The sequence below is a fragment of the Helianthus annuus genome, chromosome 7 (genome assembly GCF_002127325.2).
Source record: "Helianthus annuus cultivar XRQ/B chromosome 7, HanXRQr2.0-SUNRISE, whole genome shotgun sequence".
In the NCBI taxonomy this organism is placed as follows: Eukaryota; Viridiplantae; Streptophyta; class Magnoliopsida; order Asterales; family Asteraceae; genus Helianthus; species Helianthus annuus.
Genome location: NC_035439.2, coordinates 50,325,725 through 50,334,449, shown reverse-complemented (window position 1 = coordinate 50,334,449; position 8,725 = coordinate 50,325,725).

Genomic DNA, 8,725 nt, shown 5'->3' with positions numbered 1-8,725 from the left:
TTAACTTCCCGATCCATAATCTCAATTGGTTCTTCGACAAATTGCAATTTGTCATCTATCTTTAGCTCTTGGAATGGCACTACTAGTGTTTCATCAACCAAACACTTCTTTAGCTGCGATACGTGAAATACATCATGGACATTACCCAACTCCGTCGGTAATTCCAATCTGTAGGCCACCTTTCCAATCCGTTCCACAATTTTGAAGGGTCCTACATAACGAGGGTTTAGTTTGCCGCGTTTCCCAAAACGCACCACACCCTTCCAGGGTGAAACCTTTAACATAACGCGGTCATTAACTTCAAATTCCAGTGGTTTGCTACGCTTGTCAGCGTAGCTTTTCTGACGATCGCGGGCTGCAGCCATACGATTTCTGATCTGTACGATGCTTTCTGATGCTTCAAGAACAAACTCAGGTCCTGTGATCTGACTATCCCCCACCTCATGCCAACAGAGAGGTGAACGACATTTCCGCCCGTACAGTGCTTCGAACGGAGCTGCCTTAATACTTGAATGGTAGCTGTTGTTGTAGGAGAATTCTATCAACGGTAGGTGCTTCTCCCATCCTTTTCCAAAGTCGAGTACGCATGCCCGAAGCATATCTTCGAGTGTTTGGATGGTGCGCTCGCTTTGACCATCCGTCTGCGGGTGATAAGCGGTACTCATGTCGAGTTGGGAACCAAATGATTTATGCATTGACTGCCATAACTCTGAAGTGAAACGCGGATCACGGTCTGAAATGATAGAAGTTGGCACTCCATGCCTAGAAACCACTTCCTTAAGATACACTGCTGCCAACTGAGAAAACTTGTCTGTTTCCTTGATTGCTAGGAAGTGTGCTGATTTCGTGAGGCGATCAACAATCACCCAAATAGTGTCGTTCCCAGCCTGAGTTCTTGGTAGTCCTGTCACGAAATCCATAGCGATCTGCTCCCACTTCCATGTGGGTATTTCTGGTTGCTGCAGTAGACCTGAGGGCTTTTGATGTTCTGCTTTGACTTTAGCACAAGTCAAACATTTGCTGACGTAGGTTGCTATATGAGCCTTCATGCTAGGCCACCAGTACGTAGTTTTTAAGTCATGGTACATCTTATCTGATCCAGGATGTACGGAGTAACGTGACTTATGTGCCTCTTCCATTACCAGTTCCCGTAAGTTGCCAAAGAATGGGACCCAAATGCATCCAGTTACATAGTAAGCGCCGTCCCCCTTCTGTTCTAGTCGTTGTCTCGAGCCACGTAAAGCTTCAGCTCGAATGTTCTCTGGTTTCAACGCTTCCAACTGAGCGTCTCGTATCTGGGAAGGGAGATTGGACTGAATCGTGAGTTGCAATGCTCGCACACGTCTAGGTGCATTATCCTTTCTGCTGAGGGCGTCAGCTACAACGTTCGCCTTGCCCGGATGGTACTTGATGGCACATTCATAATCGTTCAATAACTCCACCCATCGTCGTTGTCGCATATTCAACTCTTTCTGGTCAAAGATGTGCTGGAGACTCCTATGGTCGGTGTAGATGGTGCATTTGGTACCGTACAGATAGTGCCTCCAAATCTTCAACGCAAATACCACCGCTCCTAGCTCCAAGTCGTGTGTCGTGTAGTTCTTCTCGTGCACCTTTAGCTGACGAGAAGCATAAGCGATTACCTTCTCGCGTTGCATCAACACGCAACCGAGACCCTGAATTGACGCGTCACAATATACCACAAAATCTTCGGTACCCTCTGGTAATGACAAGATCGGTGCACTGCAAAGTTTCTGCTTTAACAACTGGAAGGCCTCTTCCTGCTTCGTTCCCCACGAGTACGCCGTGTTCTTCTGTGTCAGTGAGGTGAGAGGTTGCGCGATTTTCGAGAAGTCTTTAATAAACCTTCGATAGTATCCAGCGAGACCAAGAAATTGGCGCACCTCAGACGGAGTCTTTGGTGCCGCCCAATTCTTAACTGCGTCCACCTTCGCAGGATCCACATGTATTCCTTTCTCGTTAACAACGTGCCCAAGGAAATGCACTTCCCGAATCCAAAAGTCGCACTTAGAAAACTTCGCATACAGCTGTTCCCTTCTCAAGAGTTCCAAGATGAGACGTAGGTGACGCTCGTGATCTTCCTTGTTCTTGGAATAGACTAAGATGTCGTCAATGAACACTATAACAAACTCGTCGAGATATGGCTTGCATACGCGGTTCATGAGATCCATGAAAACTGCTGGTGCATTGGTCAATCCAAACGGCATGACCAAAAACTCATAGTGTCCGTAGCGCGTTCGAAAGGCTGTCTTGGGAACATCCTCTTCCCTAACCCTTACTTGGTGATAACCCGACCTTAAGTCGATCTTTGAATAGAAACTCGACCCTTGCAACTGGTCGAACAAGTCGTCGATGCGTGGTAACGGAAAGCGGTTCTTAATGGTCACCTTGTTGAGCTCTCGATAGTCGATACACATACGGAATGACCCGTCCTTCTTCTTTACGAACAAAACTGGGGCTCCCCAAGGCGACGAACTGGGTCGAATGAAACCCCTATCCAATAACTCCTGCAGTTGATTGGACAGTTCCTGTAATTCTCCAGGTGCTAACCGGTAAGGAGCTCGAGCAATTGGAGCCGCTCCCGGTGCAAGATCAATCTGAAATTCTACTTGACGGTGAGGAGGTAACCCTGGTAGCTCCTCTGGAAATACATCAGTGAATTCTCGCACCACTGGTAGATCCTCAATCTTACTCTCTTCAGACTGAGCATTGGTAACTAACGCTAACATTGCTGGGTACCCCTTTTGTAGATACTGTTGTGCACGCATGGTCGTGATAATCCCAACCATCGTCCCACTACGATGCCCCTGAACTAACAGTGACTCTCCATCAGGGAGAGGAATACGCACAATCTTCTCCTTACATAGGATTTCTGCTTGGTGCTTAGACAACCAATCCATGCCTACCACTATGTCAAAACTACCGAGCGTAACGGGAAGGAGGTCAATATCAAACACCTGACCCACGAGATCTAGTTTACATCCAAAGAGGACATTCGAGGCTTCTATCGTTTTACCATCTGCTAGTTCCACTATTTGTCTAACCTCTAAAGGTGTTGGGGTTATCCCTAATCGTTGACTAAACTCTAGGGACACGTAACTCCAATCGGCACCCGAATCAAATAGTACAGAAGCAATACGATCATTAACAGGAAACGTACCAGTTACAACGTTGCCGTCATTCCTGGCATCCCCTGCTCCAAGCTGGAACACTCTGCCCCGAGCACCATTACCCCCGTTGTTGCCGTTGTTGTTGTTGTTTCCAGCGTTGTTGTTATTCGGGCGGTTGTTGTCGTTGGCGTTCTGGTTTAACTGAGGACAATCCCGCTTAAAGTGGCCCTCATCACCACACTGAAAGCACCCCTTCCTGAAACCCTGGTTCTGCTGTGGTGGTTGTCCCTGTTGTCTCTGATTCTGCTGGTTCTGTTGCTGCTGGTGTTTGGGTTGTGAGGTTCTACAATCCCTGGCCTCATGGCCTGGCTTACCACACTTGTTACACGTCCGACCACACGGCCCCCAATGATGATAGCCACATTTGTTACACCGTGGCTTCCTCCCTGCATATGAACCCTGGCTGTGGCCACTTCCCTGGCCTTGATTGACAGAAGACGACTGGCTGACGTTGCGGTTGCTGTTGTCTGGCCTTTTCTGAGTCTGACCAGCACTGGATGCTTTGTCGTAGTCGCTCCACTTTCGTTTGTTATCATTGGCAGATGTAGTAGCAGTGGGTGTCGCAGCAGCAGTGGCTGAAATGCGCGGAGGTAACGAATCGCTTTCCACCTCTTGATCCACAATCTTGTGAGTCAGACGAACGATCTGTGTCAAATCATTGAGATGGGCTGCAGTGACCAAGCTCTTCACACGCGGAGGCAACCCTTTGATGAATAACTCAATCCTCCGAGACATAGGCCGGGACATGTTCGGGCACATGTCGGCCAGTTCATACGATCGCTTCACATACGCTTCGACTTCAGATCCAACCATCTTCAAGTCGTAGTATTCGTTTTCCAACTTCTGGACCTCGTCCCGAGGACAGTACTCCTCCTGATCAGTTCCTTAAAGTCTTCCCAGGTTGTGGCATTCGCTGCCTCGATGCCCAACAACTGTACCTGGGCGTTCCACCATGTTAGGGCACCATCAGCCAAGGTACCCGCCGCATATTTCACCCTGTCCCCAGCGGGACAGTTACAGATAGCGAACACAGACTCTGCTTTCTCGAACCATCTTAGAAGTCCCACAGCCCCTTCAGTCCCGGTGAAGGTCTATGGCTTGCAGTCCATAAACATTTTGAATGTACACGCAGGCTGGTTAGGTTGAGGTTGAGCTTATTGACCTAATTAACGGGAGGAAACACATTATAGGAATGAAAAGACGTGTACGTGGTATAAGAGTAAAGAGTACTCGGTACATTCCGTACCAGCTTGATAGGCTGCCAAAGCCTCAGCCACGCGGGTATTGATTAGGTCATTCAACTCAACCTGAGTCATGTTGATGTTGCCACGTCCGTGTCCTCGTCCACTCATGTTTCTATAGTTGGGAATAAACCGATTTAGAAATCGAAATGGAACAGGAGTCAAGTATCATACTGATATTCGCGTACCACTAAGTTCACACATAGTAAGGCAGAACCCTTCTCACGCTCGATAAGCCGCACTGGGACTTGCATGCACCCCGCGTTATTATTAAGTGTGCACCCATAATAATAAGGCGATTTGCATGTTTATCTCAGAGCCTCTTAGCTTGCGCTCGAAGTTTCCCCCGTTCAAATAACACAACAGACGGTATTACAGGTCTATGATCTACATGAGTCGAAGAGTAGTGTCACACTATCAAGTCACTATAGTATTAAATGTGTCAGTTCATATACGTTGTGGGTGTGTGACTGCTAAGCTAGTAATGTATAAAGTGAGAGAGAAACGAACCTTGCAATCTGGTGCTGAGTGTCATGATCGATTGTCGAAGTTGTTCGGTTATAGTCTGGTTTTACAAAACGTTTTAAAACCTAGTTCACTATAACCAGTGGCTCTGATACCAACTGTAACACCCCCAAAATCCCACTTGCGGAAATCCCGCGAGGCGTGTTACGCATCAGAGTTCGAGCCACCAATCACATTGAACCAATAGTAAATACTTAAATAAATTATAATATCAAATCCCAAAGTATTGTGTAGCGGAAGCATTTAATAAATCGTCTAGCAATTGTTTCATAATACTTAAAACCAAAGTATCCAATGTAAATAAATCCAAGAGCCTCGATCCATGACCACTCCAGCACTCCCAGATAGCAAGTCCATGTTCCAAGTGTTAATGACCTACAAGCATGCAAACAAGTGTGTCAGACTACGCTGGTGAGTTCAAGGTGTTATTACGCGTTGTGTTACCAGATATACGTTAATACGATTCAATGATATGTACGATGTTGCTCAAGTTAGATTACCCTAGGGACTACGCCCTTACGTAACCGAGGAGTGTGCCTCTTAGCAACCCACTATGTTGTTCGGTTAGTTACCCTAGGGAAACCGCCCTTACGTAACCGAGGAGTGTGCCTCTAAACAACCATAGTGAAACCCAGATAATTAGTACCTAATAGCGCTATCAACTAATTACCCACATTGCCCTCCAGGCAATAACCAAAACCGATTAAGTTGTTTACCCAATGTTTCCCTTCCAAATGTTTACCAGTTGTCCCAAACCACCGGGACGCATGCTTGAGAAAATGCAATGAACTCACCTGGGATTGCTCGGTATGATTCACACAGTTCAATTAAGTTACAAAGTGATCAACCCTGTCCTACCAAAGTTATTATGCTAGTCAGATTCGTATACAAGTTGTACAAGTATTCGACATCATATTCCACGTATAGGCATCGACATAAACAGTCACGTAAACAAGCAAAGTCCAAGTGTTCAGCCCAATCAGTTGGGCTCGTATTGTGCAGGCCCAATATCAGCATGTACGGTTATATGGTCTCGAGTCGCAACAAAGAAAGGTCTCGAGTCGCAACGAGGGGTTTCCGAGTCGCAACAGAGATTACGAGTCGCAACAGTGGTTTCGGTTTGTCATGGTCTGGTTACGAGTCGCATCCTGACTCGCAACAGTGGTTTCGGTTCATGCTGTTTTGTGTCGGTGTGCGTTGGTTACGAGTCGCAACTGGACTCGCAACCACGGTTTCGAGTTGTGCTATGTGTGTACCAGTGTGGGGTCTCGAGTCGTAACTAGACCCGCAACTATGGTCTCGACTCGTAACCATGTGTCGCAACCAAGTGTGTAACAGTTTTCCTGATTTGTAGCATCTAAATTCCGTAACAGATTATGCATAATTTTGGCAATTCAATCAGAATCAATTAACAGTTTTGTTTACCATTCAAACGAATCAAACAGGCAGTTTTAACATAAGTCTCGTGAACCCTAGTCATGATCAAAGCGTGAACATCAATTTTTCACCAAACATAAATCGGTTTAGACCCTAAAGCATAACAATTTCCAGCTAAATCATAATCAAACCCAAGATACCATTAACACATCATACAATATATCCGGTAATCACATATAATAGCCGATTCATGAACATTAATAGTTAACATCAAATTCAAACATACTATCATGAACCCTAGATCATCCTACTAGATTATCACACATAGAATAATATCATCAATCATAATCAGACACTAACCGATTAGAGTACACAAAGGTGATCCGAGTAAGAAAGATCTTCGGTTGTGCGTGTGGATGCCGTCGGGTTTCAGCCTAAGCCGAGAGAGAGAGAGAGAGACGAGAGTCTTGTGTGTGTGTGTTGTTACTAACTAAGGGCAATAACCCCTAAAGAGGTGTTTGTTTGCGGGCATGAGAGTGGGCCGAGCCCCACATCTCGAGTACAAATATTACGGCCCAAAGGCCATGTTGTGTGGTTCGGTTTGTTTATGACATACATACATGCACTCATATAACACAAAACACAGAATCATAACGTCATATCAATCGTAATAGTTCACATCGGCACATAATGTTACACAGAAGTGGGCTCGAACTACGAGTTGTCACACTAACACTAACACTAACACTAACACTAACACTAACACTAACACTAACACTAACACTAACACTAACACTAACACTAACACTAACACTAACACTAACACTAACACTAACACTAACACTAACACTAACACTAACACTAACACTAACACTAACACTAATACTAATACTAATATTAATAATACGAATACTAATACTAATACTAATACTAATACTAATAACACTAATAATACTACTAATACTAATAATACTAATACTAATACTAATACTAAGACTAACAATAATACTAATACTAATATTAATAATACTAATATTAATAATACTAATACTAATACTAAAAATACTAACACTAATACTAATACTAATAATACTAATACTAATACTAATAATACTAATACTGATAATACTAATACTAATATTAATAATACTAATACTAATAATAAGACTAATACTAAAATAAATAATACTAATACTAATACTAATACTAATACTAACACTAAGACTATAACACTAACACTAACACTAACACTAACACTAACACTAACACTAACACTAATACTAATATTAATAATACGAATACTAATACTAATACTAATACTAATAACACAAATAATACTACTAATACTAATACTAATACTAATACTAAGACTAACAATAATACTAATACTAATATTAATAATACTAATATTAATAATACTAATACTAATACTAAAAATACTAACACTAATACTAATACTAATAATACTAATACTAATACTAATAATACTAATACTGATAATACTAATACTAATATTAATAATACTAATACTAATAATAAGACTAATACTAAAATAAATAATACTAATACTAATACTAATACTAATATTAATAATCATAATACTAATACTAACACTAAGACTATAATACTAATACTAATACTAACACTAACACTAACACTAACACTAACACTAACACTAACACTAACACTAACACTAACACTAACACTAACACTAACACTAACACTAACACTAACACTAACACTAACACTAACACTAACACTAACACTAACACTAACACTAACACTAACACTAACACTAACACTAACACTAACACTATAATACTAATACTAATACTAATACTAATACTAATACTAATACTAATACTAATACTAATACTAATACTAATACTAATACTAATACTAATACTTATACTAATACTAATACTAATACTTATACTAATACTAATACTAATACTAATACTAATACTAATACTAATACTAAGACTAACAATAATACTAATACTAATATTAATAATACTAATACTAATATTAATAATACTAACACTAATACTAGTAATACTAATACTAATAATACTAATACTGATAATACTAATACTAATATTAATAATACTAATACTGATGCTAAGACTAACACTAATACAAATACTAATATAAATAATACTAATACTAATACTAATACTAAGACTAATAATACTAATACTAATACCAATACCAATACCAATACCAATACCAATACCAATACCAATACCAATACCAATACCAATACCAATACCAATACCAATACCAATACCAATACCAATACCAATACCAATACCAATACCAATACCAATACCAATACCAATACCAATACCAATACCAATACCAATACCAATACTAATAATACTAATACTA